This window comes from Astatotilapia calliptera, chromosome 11, assembly GCF_964374335.1.
Source record: "Astatotilapia calliptera chromosome 11, fAstCal68.1, whole genome shotgun sequence".
Lineage (NCBI taxonomy): Eukaryota > Metazoa > Chordata > Actinopteri > Cichliformes > Cichlidae > Astatotilapia > Astatotilapia calliptera.
In genome coordinates this window covers 32,282,147-32,300,824 of record NC_137432.1, presented here as the reverse complement: position 1 = coordinate 32,300,824, position 18,678 = coordinate 32,282,147, and the positions used below count along the sequence as shown (strand labels likewise).

General features: G+C 39.2%; 1 protein-coding gene across 4 annotated transcripts in view; it reads right to left on the bottom strand.

Moving 5' to 3' along the window:
- The window catches only part of sema6cb (semaphorin 6Cb), a 147,248-nt gene extending 136,553 nt beyond the window's left edge, over nt 1-10,695 (bottom strand). For 3 of the 4 annotated variants that reach the window (XM_026183764.2, XM_026183766.2, XM_026183767.2), the window contains exon 1: nt 10,494-10,695. The gene's annotated coding sequence lies outside the window, so the exon portion shown is untranslated. The remainder of the gene's footprint in view (nt 1-10,493) is intronic. The other variant, XM_026183765.2, reaches the window with a different exon arrangement.
- Nucleotides 10,696-18,678: the final 7,983 nt, after the last annotated feature.

Here is an 18,678-nt window from a genome sequence, read left to right as displayed (position 1 = left end):
AAAGTACCGGTTTGGCACCGGTATCGGATAAAACCTAAACGATACCCATCCCTAGTCAAGACCTTATAGAGGTATAGAGCAAGCTTTAACGTATTAATCCAATTATGTTATTCATGTTTTGGGGCATTTTAATTTGTTTTTCTCTGATTTGTGTCAGTAAATTCACGTTTGGCGTTTTTAGTCTATGGTCAAGAAATAAAAAAAAAGCAACACAGTGTGACATTTTAATTCTTCTTAACATTTCTTTGCATCAGTGCTTAACCATCAAGGGATTCATGGTGAATCTATGAAGAATTCCTCTTTTTTTTCCCCTAACCACAAGAATGCAAACTCATACACAATCACACAGCTGTGGCAGTGAGTCAACACATGGTTAATAAACTGGTACACACACTCTCCAAATGGAAAGAGTTCAGGGCACTTGAGAGGAGGAGGAGGTCTGTTTTACTCACCCTGGACCCCTGCCCGGTTTGGATTCATATGACACTAACTGAAACCCCCTGATAAACCCTCCCCCTCAAACACTGATATAAAAATAGCCTCAGTTTAATGGAAACAAGCCCGGAGTTCTGAGAAATGGATGAAAATGACCAAGCTAAGTGTAGGCGAGCAGACTTATCGCACATTGTCCAAGCCAAACATTCACTGCACATATGGTGACCACTAAAATATACACAAATAATAGCATGAGAGCGTCAGAGCAGATTAAAGCGGCCAACATCCGGCCCCAAATGCTCACACAGGTAAAACATTTCATACTCACCCAGGAATTCACAGTTAAATCTTAAAAGAAAACACACTATAGATTCTAATTTTAACACATTACAGATTTAAGCACAAGGGTATGCAGAGTGTTGTTTGCACAAAATCAGCCACAATTCCTATCTGCAAAGCGCAGGGTGCATGCATAAGAAATCGGATAAAGACCCCGAGGGAGGCCGAGAGTTGGGAAGCCAGTCTCGGTTCCGGAAAATATCAATCTACTTTCCACCTAAATTTAAGGTTTGCAGAGTTTAACTTCTGCTATCCATTTAAAGTAAGACCAGCACGGTAAGTGCATGTAGACTTGCCCAACCTTTCAAGGAATGGGGTCAAGTGGTTTGGGCTATTTTTGGAAAGTTTGGAAATTAGATGCATTTATGATCTTCTTTCAAAGTATGACTGTCATATTACCATCCAGCTGTGAGAAGAGCCCATTTCATTTTCAAAAGATGTGAGATAACTCCCTGCAGAAAAAAAATCAATTCTCTGACCACTTAAATGAATTAAATATGTGAATACCTGTCACCTGAGTGCGTGGAGAATAGAAACGAGGAACTACTACTGTTTGAAGGCATCAGCTGTGGATGAATAGGACAGGAGGGAAGGAGGGGGGGAAAAAAACGTAGGTTTTTAATTTCCTGCTTCATTTCACGTTTCAGGGCCATAAAAAATTCTCATTTCAAAAAAACTGCAATAAGCAACAATGAGGCATGATCATAACTCAAAGTTACTTCAATAGCAACAACACACCAGACCCCTCCTCCCTCATGCAGTCAACCTAATTGCTTCAGTCGAGATCTGACAAGCCAGACAATTTCTGTGCAACAGATTATCAAAAGAGAAACCTGAGAAAAATCAGATATTCAATCTCTCAGTCTCACTCTGCCAGAAACTCTTAACCCACATTGCTTTGCATCACCCAATTCGTTCCGCATATCTGCTCTACAGCCTTAGCGATGGCCATTTCAACATCAACACTTTGCACACTTCCTTCCAAGTCTTTCAGTGCAACCCACTTCTGGTGGATTTCAATTATGTTTGGCAAACCTCTCAAATGTGAGAATTTGGCGGGATTCTCTTTTTTCCCCCCCATTATACACTTGATACATTTATGTGCATGCAGACCTGGAAGTATCAACTCATTTTATTGTTATTTCCAAAAACTAATCAGTTGATTTATAGTATGAGAAATAAAATAAATACAGTGGCTTAAAGTGCAATATGACACTTACAGTTGCTTGTTTCATATGATCAGCTATCAAAAGATTTACTATGAAAACAGGCCTCATTCTGCATTTGTGTTTTAAAAAACAAAAAAAGAAGTAATGATGCCAGCAGCTCCAATATTCCTCTAAAACATTAGCAGACTGGATTACTGACACAACATAAATTCCTTACACACAGTACTCACAATCGTTACAAAAATAAAGTCTCTCATCCTCGAAATGCGCAAAGCAGGCATGCATCTGACTAAAAAGTATCACTCTGTTTAAACAGCAGACTAATGAAGAGTCTAAAAACAACTGTATCAAAACAGACACGGGTGACAGCTGATTCTCAGGCATTGTTAGCCGGCTTAAATGAGGCCAGTCTTTTTTCTGCCACCCGATCTGGATCAGCCTTGTTTTCTCTCAGTTCACCATTTCAGGAGTTGTGAGATTTTAATCTGTGCCACCAAAAGCTCTGTGTGTAATGATATCCAGCCAAACATGTAGGGACAAACTAGCCCTTTTTTTATTAATAATATATATATTTTTAAAAGACCCAAATGTTTGTCTTGGATAGAGACGTGCTCCAATTCAAAGCAATACATGTCTGTAACAACTTATTCTACGGAAAATAAGCTGTGCCTAATGTTCTTTTTGAAAGTGCAAACCAAAACAAAAAGAGCTCTGGTTATCTTGTAGGTCTTTGCCAAGGACAAAGATGGATGGTTACATTTCCTCCAGAAACAACAGCTGTTTGTTTGCAGGAAATAGGAGAGTAACTTGGCTGTTAGTAGAAGCTGTGATAGCCACTGTGGCTGAACAGGCAAAGAAAAAAAAAGCTCCACTAAAAGAAGCAAAAACTTCACAAATTGAAAACAGCATTACAGTCTTGCCCACACCACTTGATTGAGAGCCAATCTCTGAAAAGTGAGGCACACACAGGAAAAAAAAAAAGAAGAAGAAAGAAACAACAACCAGCAATGAAGACGAAAATGCTGAAGAAAACACGATACTGCACAACAGAGAAAATAGATAAACGTTGTTGAGAACATGCACTATAAAAAGGCTCCAGGTTTAGTGGAAAGGCGATCAAAAATTGTCAGAAATAAAACAGGAAAATGCACAGGAAACAAAATAAAGAACTTCATCATACTTAAACTGCCATACTGCCAGCTAAAGGACTGATATAATCTTTTGTGGTTAACTGTCAAAACACAAGAACTTCAAAACTGCACTGATGCAGCGCAGAACTGAAATAAGTTAATTATTAAGGCAAAATTAATCTCTCTCTTATCTTTCGCTTTACAAGCGAATAAAAAACAAAACTCAAAACAAAACCCAAATCAAAGATCTACCAGCCCTCCTGCTCTAGAAAAACAAAAATCCAACACGAGGAAATGTTGCTGGGCTGCACAGCAAACTGGCCAAACCACATTACTACAACTTCCACATTCATCTTGTGATGCACACAGCAATAAACCAAATTGCTGGAAAAGGAGCTGCTAAAACACATTTGTTTTACGAGTATTAAGAAACCCAAAACTCCTTTGGTTTATTCCATATCAAATCATTACAGTTTTTGAACAATTCAATTTCTGCTCAAAGTTTCTGCCTGTAAAATCTATAGTTTAAAATTTAGACATATATAATTATAGCTGTATATAGCAAATATGTTTGTGTCTACCCATAACATGTTTCTTGACTAGCCACTATTCAAGTGGTTTGTTTGTTTGTTTGTTTGTTTGTTTGTTTTTTTAAATGCATCTGTCCTGAATTATAGATCCTGCTTCAATGTTATGGCCAGAAAGGTCATTGAAAATTTCAGGTTTTTATCTTTAACAGTTTTGAAGATGTTCCTGTTCAAACATTCAGATTTCAAAGTGTGAAAAACATGCTGGAAGTAGGCTGACTTTCCCATTTCAGTGAATGTATATGGAGATGGTCGAGCTGACAATGATTAGAGAATGACCCCAATTATTACCAGAATTTGATCCATCCGATACAACATCATTTGGAAAGTGCGGAGGAGTCATACCAATGTGATTATTTTCATGTGTGTGGGGAGCCAACAGGAAGTCAGCTGGCTGGTTTGGCCAGAGGCCGTCTCACTTACACACACTCCCTGCAAGATCAGCTCAGAAGGATGGCAATTTGCATGCTCTGTGAGCCCAGGTCTGCAAAAACACACAACTGGGTAATTCATAGAGGACACTTTGCACATGTGTAACTTTTACTGCTGTTATTCTTGTCTACTTTGAGATCTGTGTTTTCTAGTTCTTGGGTTATGGCCAAATTAAAGTTACAAAGTTTAACTCCAAGAATTGAATATCATTCTCCAACTGTGCCACCAAAATATTAAGAATACATGCAGAGCAGCTATCTTAAAATACTCAAACACTTAAAAAAAAGTGTCATAAACAACCAAATATGACCTAATTAATTCACATTAGCAAAGCTTTTGTAACTGACTGCAGCAAATGTGCAACATTTCTCTTTGCTACACAGCATTTGTAACATATCATGGCTGTGTTTCAGGCGATAAAATACATAGTTTGTTCGCTCCCTCACACACTAATTTTAAAGTGTAGTTTTGTGTTGTTCTGTACTCTGTTTATCGAAGCCAGTTGTTCTGGCATAACTAATACAGGTTTTTGTTCTTTGTTCGATCTTCCCCATATGCTACACCAGCTGCAATTTTTCCAGTGTTTCGGCCATTATGTGTGTGACATAGACTGGGCAGTCTCAATAAATTGCACTGCTAAAAACAGTTAGATGGGACAAAGGATCGGAATCGAGAAACAGTTCTCCACATTTTTCAATCCATTGGAATTGTATGCCTTTAAGCCTCTAAGCCTCTAAGCTCATCAATTCCTTTTATCAGAGCTGGCATGTTTTTCTGAGAGTCACACATCGCAAAACAGTGACATTAAAGCGCAGAGTTTTTTGTACACTTGGGCCTTTTTATAGGTTTCAACAATGTTTTTGTGTGGAGACAAAGATAAAATCAGAAAACGAAACACTGCAAGACAAGCTCAGTAACAATGCTGATATTAATAATCAGATATCCAACTGTCTACTTTAGTACTTTCAAATGCACTGCAGTAATAGGCAAGTACAAGCCAACTTTAGTGCCTAATGTCTGATCATTTTTATTAACATACCAGCATGTTTAAGTACAGCACTATGAAAAAGTCTTGACCTGCCCCCCTTTTTACTTTATATTTTGCTTAAAAATTAGAAATAGGTGCAGTGCATTGAATAATATGCAAACATAGGCGTAAATACAGTATATAAGTCAATATTTGGTATGACCATTTATTCTTCAACGCACCCTGGACTATCTTAAGGAAAGCTTGAGATGACTGTTGTTGTGATTTGGTGTTATATAAATAAAAGTGAACTGAATTAACTTGATTTGAACTTAATTGAATTAAAGTTTTCTTGTAATTTCTTTAAGTAGTCTTTAGGAAATTCGGATGTTGGTCGTCTTTAGTTACGTTCTCTGTCAAGATGATCCCATACTGCCTTAATGTTCTGCATTTATGATGTTACTTTTGGTAACTATTGGTAAATAGCTAAACAACTAATAAGGTCTCTGGTGTACAGTATATACCATTTGAATGAAATTAATATTTAGTTTATAAAAAAACATAAAACATTCACTGTAGTTTCCAATTTTACCAATACAAGCAATAAGGGCGCGAGACTGGAAAGTCATGGAGCAATTTGTTCCATGTTAAGCCTGACTGGCTAATCAATGATGCAGGAGGACTGCCCACATTATGAAGTAATTAAGAGATCATTTGGAGCAACAAACTGGGCCCTTCTGCCATTCCCCAGCTGACCCAACTAAGAGTTCAAGAATCAAGAGCTAGTATTTATGAGCAGAGGCTACTTAAAGAGACACGCGTTTCCTCATATCAGTTGCTTCCTACAATTAAACACAGAGGCAAGAAATGGAATCATAAATGTGGGGATTTCTGCTCTCTGTGGATGTAAGAGAGCCTGTTGTGATGTCTGCATTATCTTAATCTTTGGGGAGCTCTGCTACTGACTGTTGTGGTTTTCAAAATAAACTGGATTCTGTGGATCACACAGCTGAATGGGCATTTTGGAGGATCTTTGTGCTTATTCAATAGCTAATAATTTTATATATTATATAAAAAACTTCAAGCGCACACAGCGCACTACATTAGCTACTTCTCCACATAGAATATGCATGAAAAATGACAAGAATTTATTTTTGGATGATTCATTTTCTTTCCATTCAGAAGAAATCCTTTTTGTGGTGCATGCTGCTTCCAAGCTTCCCCGTAGGTAGCGTACACAGCCTCCTTGTTACACAAATCAAAGAGTGAGTGTGTCTGATATCTGAAGATGGGTATTCTGTCCTTCATCTAAAGGGCAACTGATATGGAGTGAGAGAGACAAAAAGCATGAAACTACAAGTATCATTACTCGACTTCAGCATTTTTAAAAAGACAAACCACACTGAAAACAGTGAAACCTCAGTGCATGACTTAATACAGAAAAGAAACAAAGGAGAATAAAGCTGAGGTCTGATTTTTGACAAAGACTCCTTTGTGATACACGAGACCCCCATTTAGACTAAAAATATGAATTTGAGCTAATTTGCTGACATTGAGAGCCACAGGTTATATTTTCCACTCCAATTGCTGGACTGCATCCACCATGCTTCATGAAGTGTTACCAGACAATCATCCTGTGTTCCTGCCGCACTGCATGTGGCTGTGGCGAGTTGGAAAACAGAGACCCAGTCCATGTTTGACAAGGGGTTAATGTTTCTGAGGAACAGCTTGACAAAACCTCAGGAAGACAGCCAGTCTGGATAAAAGCACCAAGGCCTGTCTCTTGTCCAGTTTGTGGTTTGCCGCCTCCCGCCATCTTTTTCTTCTTCCTTCACTTCTTCCCTCTAGCCTTTCACTGAACTCAAAGGTTTTCCTCCCAAAACTTACACACTCATCAGCTTGGCTATAATTTTCAGTTCTACACTAACCACAGGACCACTTGCATGATGAAGCTGCACGCCTGTTTTTGAAATCAAAAGTAATAATATGCCTGCTAAGGATTCACATCTAACAGTTAATGATTAGACCTGTCGGACAAAAATTGTCAGTGCCGTATTCACCTTTACTTTCAACAAGCTGCGACAATCACAGGAAAACAGATGCAACTGGCAGTATATATTATGTCTGTGCCACTGGCAATCTGTAAATGAACTTTAAAAACCACACAGGCTGATAAACCTGGGAGATACAGTACACTGAATCAGCAAAATGATGAGCAACAGCTTTACTTCAAGGCACAGTAAAGAAGCTCCTTCTGCTCAGTAAGAAAAAAAAAAAGAACCAACTTAAACCCCCCCAAAAGCTACACTAGTCAGAATAATAACAAAGACCCACTGGCTATAATGCAAAAGGCACAAGGTAGGTTTGTATGATAGTCTTAAACTGTGCATTTGTAACGCTTGATTCAACATGTTAATGCGATTTCTTACCAGCTACGGCCAAACCAGGCCAGACCTGGAGGCCAAGGCCTTGTGGTCCCAGCAGATAGCCTGGACCAGCCTGTGCTGTGTCAGCCCTGGATTATGGATGACAGGGAGCCTGCAGGGCTGACAGGTAATAATTCACTCCCCAGGGGTCCCACATCCTTCGCTGGACACAACGCAACCAACCAGGAAAGAGCAGGGGAAGCAGCCTTGGACTTCACATCCTCTTAACCCACCCTCTTCCCTTTTTCAACCATGCCCTTCAAGAAGCCAAGCTCTCATTGCCTCCACAGTTGCCACGGGTTACCAGCCATTATCAAAATGAAATATGAGGTGCCACAGACCGGTGACTCTCTCAGGTACAGGGCCAAACAAAGTCCCATATGTTGCAGATGAGGAGTGGCGATTAACTGTTGCTTCCTGAAGCACGGCACTGCACCCACCCTTCTTTAGACATCAGCAGTTGCACAAGTGCTTAAAGTCTAAAGCGCTTCAGACAATTTTGAACATGATGTGAAACAAAATTTATCCCAAAATATATTATCTATGCCCTCAAGTTCCACTGAGCTCAAAATAGGGCACAGCAATTTACAAACTTCAAATTCGCCTGAGGGTTTAAAGTGTCTTCATCAGTCCTGCTGAAGTTCTTCTTTTTTTCTTTTCTTTTTTTTTCCTTCTGACCAATCCAAAGTGCAGACTAACTGTGTGTGTGTACATACGCCTATGTTCTGAGTACTTTATCTTGATGATGAAAATGGAAATAGGCTTGCTGAATGTCCCCCAAGGGCCACAGTCCTCAGCCCCTGGTTAGGAGCCTATTTCAACCATCATTACCCTGAGGACCATTAGGAAGATGCCATCTGCACACACAGGGCCCCTCCATCGGGGCTTCTTGTCACTTCAAACTAAAAGCAAGCAGCGGAATGGAAATTGGAAATAAAATTACACACTGCGATAAATGCACCATTAACCATGCTAACTGAGCGACCGACCTATCGGGGCCTGAAAATGAGAGCTGGACGAAGAGCAAGCAATTTTCAGCAGTGACAGGGAAATGAACGCACTGCTGGTACTTTGCTCTCGCTCACATTCACAACTATAACTCACCCATCAGCAGAATGTGACTTTCCTAATGGTAAGAGAATGAAAAAAACAAAAAAAACAAAGAGTTGGTTCATTGCGACTGTGGGCGACAACCACAAATGAGGGCTGAATGTAGATTTGTATGAACTGTGCACAGTACAGATGGGACCACAGACCACCACTGCTGCTGCTTAAGCATTGGATACGTTACACAGAAGCATCCCACTAGTCCTGCACAACAGCAGCAGCACCTTTCGTCTGGTTAGCGCACCAGTTACATGTCAAATAAAATAACCTGAAGGCACACTGCAATGTCCTCGCAGCAGCAAAGAGTGCCAAGTCATTGTACAACTAGGGTAGGAAACCGCAAGCCATTTGTGGCTTCATCATCCTATGATATCACTGCAGCAGCTGTGAGGAGTGGGGACAAGGCAAAAAAAAAAAAAAAAACCCCAAAGAAGATCACAAGATCTAATCACACTTTCTGCTTAAACATCTGACTGCTCCAGGAAAACATCATGCCACAGCCAGAACAAAAAGGCACATGCTAGACGAGTAAGTGCTGGCTCTGCTGTTCAATCCAGGCAAAGCAACCCTTAAGCTGAACATGAATTTTTAAAATGCCTGGGAAACTTTTGCAAGGCTACAGATACAGCAAAGAGAAACGGCAGAAGCGGGCAGCCTTTGAGTTAAGCAAGAGGGCATGCAGTCTACAATATCACCTTGCAAGAGTCCAGGATCGAAAAGGCAGTGGTGTAGTCTGTCAGTGTTTATGCACAACAGAGATTTATTTATTGTTGAAATGTTCTTAGCCTCAACTGAAACTGAACACCCACTTAAGGAAATTAGAGGACTAATGCACAACGGGCTGAGACAAATCGTGGTCTCCCTTTGTGCGGAGGACGGTTTAAAAGCAGCCACGAGCATCCATTTCAACATAAACATTCACCAGCGATTCCTAGGAAAGCAGGAGAAGAGAAGAAAAACACAGGTTTCCAATTTCTTTCTGCATCGTAGGCAACACTGAGGTCTAATGCAGGTTCTCCCGTTGAAACCTGTTAGAACAATGAGCTCATCGTTTTCCCTCCGAGTTTGGCATTAAGACAAGTAAGCGTGATTTAAGAGGTAAAATCTGTGCAGAGTGAGAGGGAGATGTGCCGTTTCACAATAATCCAACTGCCACGTAATTGCTGCTTTTCTTTTCCAGAAACTCACACTGATTTCCCCCTCTATCTGATGGTGAACAGTCTCCATTACGCACTAATCCCCCGCTTTTTTCCCCTTCTTTCTTTCTTTTGTTTTTCCACAATCAGGTCCTTGATAAACAAGTTTGGGCTGCTTCCGCCAGAAAATAAACCAAAAATTCAATTAGTGTCTCAGGCGAGATGCCAGTCAGAGACGTGTTATCGGTTGCTTATTTGTGATAAGTTGCTGGGGACTCTTGCAGCAACAAGAGAGAAAACGTGTATGTCAGGGTTTCATATGACTATGCATATAGTTTTCGCTGCCGATGTTAACACAGCTTCCAAACCCGTCCGTGATACACACATGAAAATAATGAAAACAAAAAGGAACAGAGCTACTGCAAAAAAAATAACTATTATATAAAACTGGTCTAACCCTGGCTGATGTCAGATTGTAATTTCTGTTATTCAGTTACCAGTGCAGAAAAAACGGGGACTTCGAAACACAGCCGAGAAAAGCAGCGGCTTCTCCGGACCATAAATGAAACTCCGGGAGAGTACAGGGACAGTTCAGGTTTATTAAAAGCGTCTGATATGTTGTTTTCAAGTGATTATCGTCGATCTTCACGTGCCTAAATAAGCTCTCTTCTGTGGCAAACTTAAAGCATCTGTCTCGTATTTAGCAAAGTAAGCACAGCTGCAACAGCATCGCCAAAGTCCTCAACTAGTAAACGAACCACTTACCTTCGTGCTTCCACCTTGAAAATACACACGTCGCAGTGTTTCTGAGATACTGTCGCAGAGAACAAGCTGTAAAGTCTCGAGAATGACGAAGGAAAAAAAGCGGGGTTGTTAGTTTTAGCTAGTTGTTTCTGAAATGGTTAGTATTCCCAGAGCGCCAGCGTAGCGAAAAGACGCCCCTCACTGTTGTGACAGGACTGAAGCTGGTTAGACTAAAATCACAACACCTCGGCTGCAGCTCAGACCACGCCCCGTAGTGCTGTTTGACAGGGATTCAAACCAATCAACGAGTGAAGTTAGGATGAGGTTGCCTTCGATTGGCCAATGGAGCAGTTTTTTTGCGCTACGCCCCGCCCCTGTAATGCTCACTTTTCTCCCAGATGTTGAATGCCTCAGCACCAGGGTCCCCATACAGTTTAGCCAGCCAATCAGAGCGCGAGATACGGGGTTTAAACGCAGATAATTTAACTTTATGGGAGGAGTTGAATCTATTTAAACCAATGTGAAAGTACTTTAGCCGCACTATTATCTTGCACATTAGCCCGCACTATAGGGTATTATAAAATGTTTGTTAGAGAATTATTTTTCTGAATTCAGTTTTTTTTTTTTACAATTTATAATAAAGCATCTTATAACAGAAACAAAATTTAGTATAGTCATGCTAGTGGATTCGACTAATCTCTGCTGTTTGTACAGAATATACATGTATGAGTGAATATTGTTAGTGTAAGAGCCGTTCATTACAGTAATTATCAGTAATTGATATTATACATGAAGTGTTAGAAATATAAAATTTTAGAAAACAATGAAAATACTCTTCTTTACGTCCTACAAAAGCTCTTTATACAGTTTCTTATTTTGCCCTGCTAACACTCTTAAACCTTAAGATATTCAGCTTAAATGGCTATAAAGCAGAGGATAAAATCAGTTGTAGATGCTGGAACTAACTAAAAGACTTTCAGATCATTTTGGTTTGTGTTCCACAAATACTATAATTTCATACATAACACATTCACATTTCCATAGGGGATGCTACACTATGAAACTTGTGCATGTTCTGTCAGTATCCTACTGAGGAAAATAGCTGAGTATAATCTGAAGAAGGGAACAAAATGTATCCACAAAAGTTAATCAGCTGTGATGCTGATGTGCCATGCATTGCCAGAAACACTAATAAGACACCTGTGTAGAGACGGCAGCGCTGAGGAATTTGGTTTGACTGCGTTTTTGTTTGATGATAATCTAATAGATGGCCATGGACTCTGTGTCTCATTCATCTCTAGCCTTCATCTACTGCATTACCATTTCAGTCAGTCTTTCTTGTCAAAATGCTCATGAGTTATACACAGGACAATAGTTCAAGTGGCCTCTGTGCTATGATACTAACTGCTCTGGTAGTCGGATAAATGAGGGGCCCTTCTCTCAGGTCCTACTTGTTTATTAGATCTCTCTTTGGCCTCGAGCCGCAGAAAAAAAAATGGATGTGCCTTGGGTTAGCTGTGACTCAACACCAGCAGATTTACTCCAGACATTTCTTTTGGCAGTGCGATGCTGCCTGTTGTGTTGAAGGGCTTTTGAGGAGAGGGAGAGGACACAAGCTCAGAGGGCCATGATTTACATGGATTTGGTAAATCTTTGGCAACTTTCACTTCACCACAACATTTGCAGTGGTTTTGGCAGTAGAGAGGCTTGAAAGATTGGCAAACTGTTTTCCTTATTTTATTGTTTTCCTTAAATAAGCGGGTCAGTGGTTAGAGCCTTAATGTAAATAACTTTGTAGCCTAGGGATGTGGTGGTTTCTCAATAAAGACCATTTCATGTGTAGAGGACATCAAGGCCACTCTGACAAAATAATTGCTGGGCTGACAATAACCATAGTTCAGCATTTCAGGTTACGCATCTGTTTAATTTGATAATAATTATTTGATAATAATACATCTCTCACTCTGTCAATCCAACCGTTATTTCACAATGACATTTTAAATACGGGGCAGATCATTTTCTTTCTGTGACTCTCTGCATACAACAAGGATTGAACTTGACTTTTTGCCTTCTTATCTAACGAAAACACACAGCAAATACAACAAAGGTGTTGAGAGATGTAAACACAGTAACTGCTGGGAAAATGGGAGCAGTGGTTTCAGCTGTCATCATCGTCATCATTCAAACTGATGCTCATTTGTTTACACAGAAACAAGGATGTTGTTAGACTAAACCGATATGAGCACACTTATGGCACAGCAGGCCTATGTCTTAATTATTTTTCTTGCTAAAATTTGTTCAATCCTACTCAAACAAATTTGGAAAATTATTTGTGTGTTTACATCAGACAAGTGGAATATATACAGTAATATACAACTGTTTTAGCTATTTAACATGTTCAAAGTTTAATCTCACTATTTTGTTAGTTTTTGAGCTCATTCTGCACCATTTAGTGAGAATCATGAAGAATTATTTGTAAGAAGCACTGCAACAGATTGCATGGAGCCCCCACAGCCCCTATCAAGGCCTCATCAAGTGATTTTGGGATTACAAAAAAAGACAGATGCGACTCAGAATAGATACCCAGATCAACTGAGGAAGGATCGCCAAGATTTTTGTAACAACCAACTTGAAAACTGTGCACAAGAATACCAACAAATTCATTCAGGAATTTTCTCCTTTTTGCGGGAGCTTTAGCCCTTTGTCCATCCTTGGTTTTCCAACATATAACAATAAAACACTTCAGTCATTCTCCTGACATGATGGTACCATCACACCATGATATGATCCTGTGATATTTGATATATCACAAGACAAAAAAATCTAGAACACATTGCAGCAACTGTAAATGAAGAAGAAAAATAACAGAACAAAGACAGACATAATGAACTGTGTATAAATTTACCGCTTTTGTCAGCGTACACCGATCAGCCAAACATTATGGCTCCCTGTCTACTATTGTGTTAGTGCCTCTTTTATTGCCAAAACAGCCCTGACCTGTCGAGGCATGAGCTCTAAGTTGCGAGGTGGAGCCTCTATGGATTACAGTTGTTTGTCCAGTGTATCCCACAGATGCTTGATTGGACTGAGATCTGGAGAATTCCGAGGACAAAGTCATTGTTGTGATCCTCAAACCATTCCCGAACCACTTTTGTTTTGTGGCAGGGCACATTATCCTGCTGAAAGAGGCCACAGCCAGGGAATACTGTTTCAATGAAAGGGCATGCGTGGTCTGCAACAATGCTTATGTAGGTGGTACATGTCAAAGTAAAATCTACGTGGATGCCAGGATCCAAGGTTTTTCATCAGATTGTGGGTCACAGCATCGCGCAGCCTCTGCTGGTTTGCCAATAGCGTATCCTGGTGCCTAATGTTCCCAAGGTAAGCAACGCACACAAACATCCATGTGATGCAAAAGGTAACGTGAATCATCAGATCTGGCTATGCAGCACCATATGCAATAAACTGTGATGCTTTGTGTATTCTGACACCTTTCTAACACAACCAGCATTAACTTTTTTGCACCTTTTGGATCAGATCACACGGGCCAGCCTTCGTTCCCCATGTGCATCATTGAGCCTTGGCTGTCGGTGAGTCTGTGGTTGATAGACACTTTTGATAGATATTGACCACTGGAAAAAACCCACTAGAGCTGCAGTTTTGGAGATGCTCTGATCCAGAAATCTAGCCATCACAATTTGACCCCATCAAACTCACTCAGATCCATATGCCTGCCAATTATTTCTGCTTTTAACACATCAACTTTGAGCACAAATGTTCTCTTTTCTCTCTAATGTATCCAACCCACTAACAGGTGCCATGATGAAGAGATAAACAGTGTTATTCACTTCACTTGTCACTGGTCTTAGTGCTATGCCCGATCGATGTCATTTCAGTACTGTCTCCATTCATTTATTTTACACCACTGTCCACCAATGCACACCTGTCAATGTGTTATTTTTACTTAAAGTTAGTTAACTTCTGTTTACTGTACCCTCTACATTTTCCTTGCCAACATTAGGAATCATGAAGAGGTGATTCTGCTGAGTCAGATTAAGACGGGAATCCAACATTTAATAGACAGGTTTTTATTTGCCACTAATATATCCACTGCATATTACAAGACAGCAATATTGGAGGCTGCGTTAAACATTGGCCCGTTGCAGTATATTACAACGCTGTATAACATTTGTTCAACTAAATGCATTTCTTTCATGTTAAAATTGTAAAAACTTTGAGGTGATCAGAATTTCTAAATGAGAAATACAATTTGTACTTGTTTTTTTTATAAGTAAAGTGTATATTTATCGATATAAAGTGGTAATATGTTGTTGATGAAATCGCAGGATTAATCACTTGGTCCATTTCAGTGAAAGGCTTGCATCAATACTGCAATAACCCAACTCACAGAGCCAGCAATCTAAATACCAAACAAGTTAATGCATACAAAATACTCCTGTGACCACAAGACTGTCTCCAAAATTGCCCCTGCAACTTATACTGGCAATCATGCAGCATATCAACAAATGCCTGCATTGACAGAGAATCATGTAAACACAATGGGCAAATTCAAACAACCTGTTTTGGAGTCTCCTGGAACAACTCGAGGACTCGTGTCACCTTAGAGCCAATTATAAAAAACACACACAAGCAATATATTCCCTGTTTGGTCCCATGGGTCTCTTTGAGCAAGCTAAAGCAATGAAAATGGAAGAACAGAAGAGAAGAAGTGTGGGCTATGAATCCAGCATAATGATGACAGTGCTCTACAAGGCTTTGGTGTCTCGTCCTCTCACAGGACTGCAAAGACTGCCTGTACACCACAGATCCCCTGTGTTTACGCAGAAGCTGGACTTATCCCTGCCTGTCAATAATCATTAATATAATGTAAATATATTCATGCTATACTGCTGCTATAAACTTGGATTGATAGTATGTGGCAAAGGACTAATGTAATGCACAATTTATCTTTTTAAGCTCTAGGGGAATATGAGTGGAATTTGTTCATGTATTCTATGGTAATGCTACTGTCTGACTTTAAACTGCCAAGAAAATAATACCATAAAATTTTATGTGGCAACTTTAGAAGGTGGTGTTGAGATTATTGTCAAAGATAATGTTTATGTTTGAAAAATTATGCATTGCATACTACAAGTATTTTTTTTTTTTGCTCACTCTTCTTTACAATGTTATTTAAGCTCATTGAGATTTGTGGCTGTTTGATTATGCCCATCTCTTTTAAGGTTATTCCAGGAGAGTTGAGGTTTGAGCTTTAACCGCAGCATTGCTACACCTTCTTTCCTTTTTTAACTATTCTGGTGTAAATTTGCTAGTGTGGGATCATTTTGGGATAATTATCCTGTAGCATGACACAGTTATGACCAAGCTTAGCTGTCAGATCGATGACCTCACATTTAACTCTAGAATTCTTTGACATAGTGAGGAGTTGAATGATTGCAAGGCAGCAAAACCAGCCTAAATCATGACCCCTCCACCAACACGCTTGATACTTGTTATGCTCGACATATGCTATGCTTGGTTTTCAACAAACATGGTATTGTGCATCCTGGCTAGACATCTCCAAATGACATTTTTCCAGAAGTCTTGTATTTTGTTTAGACTCAGCTTTGCAAACAGAAGCAGTCCTGTATGGTCTTTTTAGAGAGATGAGACTTTCTCCTGGCAATTGTTTGAAATAAGTCTTTTATTTCTTCTTGAAGTCTGTCTTCTAGTATTATGAACTTTAACAGTTAACAGCCTACCTGAGGCTGAGATGTAGACTTTTAGACTGCCTTGGTTTCACTCCTGCAAAGACTGTCAACTGTGCTGAATGTTTTCCATTTGTGAATAATCTTTTCTCACTGTAGAACAATGTGTTTCAAATTGTTTGGAAATGACCTCATAACCCATCACACTAAAGAGCAGTAAAAATTGCTTCCCTAAGATCATTGCTGAGGTTTTTCGTCCTTAGCATTGTGTTATCACAAACCTGGATTCTCAATACAAACTAAAACTTAATAGATGTAGTGGCACTTGCTGATGGTCAATTAATCAAGCATTTAGTTTTCACAAACTGCTCCTGCATATCGGCTTATATTTGGTAAATAAATAAGGACACACTATAATAAGTCATGTGTAGTTCATCTGTTCTATTTACCTTATTTTAAGATGTGGTATAGACCAGATTATGAATTATTATGTTTCAATATGTAACCCTTAGAGACTATACGTGAGTCAGTGATTATCAACTCACAGTGTGAAAATGAACATTTTTCAAACTCACAAAACTTGGGCACAGCACAGTTTCTAAATATGGCAACTAGATAGTGGAACACATACAAACACAACGGTTTAAACAAATGTAAAAAATAAATGCAAGTGGTGTAGAAGTGCACAAGGAGGGAAAACTGAAGGTCAGATCAGACACAGACTGACAACTTTTTCATTGTTTATGTCAGGCAGAATTTTGTGAAAATGTGTATATAGTGATAACATTAGGTAGATTTCTATATCTGATAAATTTCTGATGCAAACACACTAAAATAAAAGCTGACACAGAGCACCTAATTGATAAAACATTTATTGCTGTGTCTTACTAAATGAAATTTGCAGGACCACAAAACCAAAACATGTTCCACTGCAGAGTGAAAATAAAACATGTGTCTTCTTCGTGTATCTGATCTAAATAACTCTTACAATACTTATCCCCTCACAGCTGAGTGTGAACAAGTGGTGATTTCATAATGTTAGCAGGCATAAGGAGAGTCTGGAAACATGTCTAGCCATTTGGCTGTATTAGTGATAGGCTGTGTTTATCTGCTGTCTGTGTGATCTTAATCCAATACTGGGGTTCGTTATCCCCAGCAGGTTTTTCAACTAAACAAAGATTAGGAGGAATCTGGCTGCTTGTTTATCATCTGAATGAATGTCAGAGGTCAGCTTCAGGACAAATGGAAGCAGAACAAATGGCGCTCTAATTTTTTCTCACTACTCCCATCAATGCCAAGACACTGAGCCTCAGACAGAAATCTACTGTTGTTGCAAAATGCCCACTTGATGCACCACCACACAACGAATGAATCGAGTTTCTGTGTTCAGAAAACTATCTGGATCAGGATTTTTTGGTTTTATTTTCTTGAGAATATGAAGTTGATCTCTCCAGTTTTTCTCATTTCAATTTGATATTATTTTCTGGGGTTTAGTGCAGTGAAAGGCCCAATTTTGCACCATCTCACAATGGAAAAAATCCAATCTAGATCCAGATTGACTCTAAAAGTCAATCACCTCTGAATTTGGAAATACATCAGTGAATGGGGTGCATATTTTTAATGTCTGTTATGCTATTCAGTTCCATCTTTAACGGAGATTAAAATCACACCTGCTTAGTCTTCATGAAGTCTTTTATTTTGAAAACTGACTGGAATCTTCCTGCCTGGATTTCTGTCATCCTCAGTGCTTCATACAGCTTGACACGTTTTGATAAAAAAATAGCACTTTGGCTATTTAGAGCTGCTTCTGAAATTTGCAGCTACAATAGAAGAGTGGATGCAATCATTTCCTGCCATGTGTGAAAACAGCTGCACCCCAGCAAACTGGACCAAGATTCTCCTATGGGAAAAGTTTTCAGTGTAAATCTGTTCAGAACCTTTTGAGTAATCGTGCTAATAAAGAGATAAACCAAAGCAATTACATTACCTCAGGCGTAACAATATTTTATGTGAACTTCCTGGAGGTTATGACTTAGTTACAAAAAGCTGCTCTGTTGTCATTATTATTTTATTATCTCTGATAATAAATGGCTTTCATGTTTCTTCTTCTTTTTTTTAATTACAGGACACGCTTGCATCCTTTATTTATGGTTTTGTTAAAGCATTGTGAAAAGATTCCTCTCAGAATTGAAAGTTTTTATAGGCATCTCAATTGTTTTAAAGCTGCAGTAATGACTTGTTTATGTCAACCATGGAGCCAATGAAAAAAGAATGGAGAAGAATAAAGAGAGAGTAGTGAAAAACCAATAGAAAATGATCATGAACTCAAAACATTTCCTCTCGATTCTATTTTTGTATTTTAGGGTTTTTCTATAGACCGTTTAAGTTTTATCACCGTACAGTTTGGTTTAGTTTAGCCATCCTCATCAACCTCAGTGGCAGACACAAAACATCAAAGAACAGACAAAAAAGCTGCAAGCACAACGGAGCATTGTGAT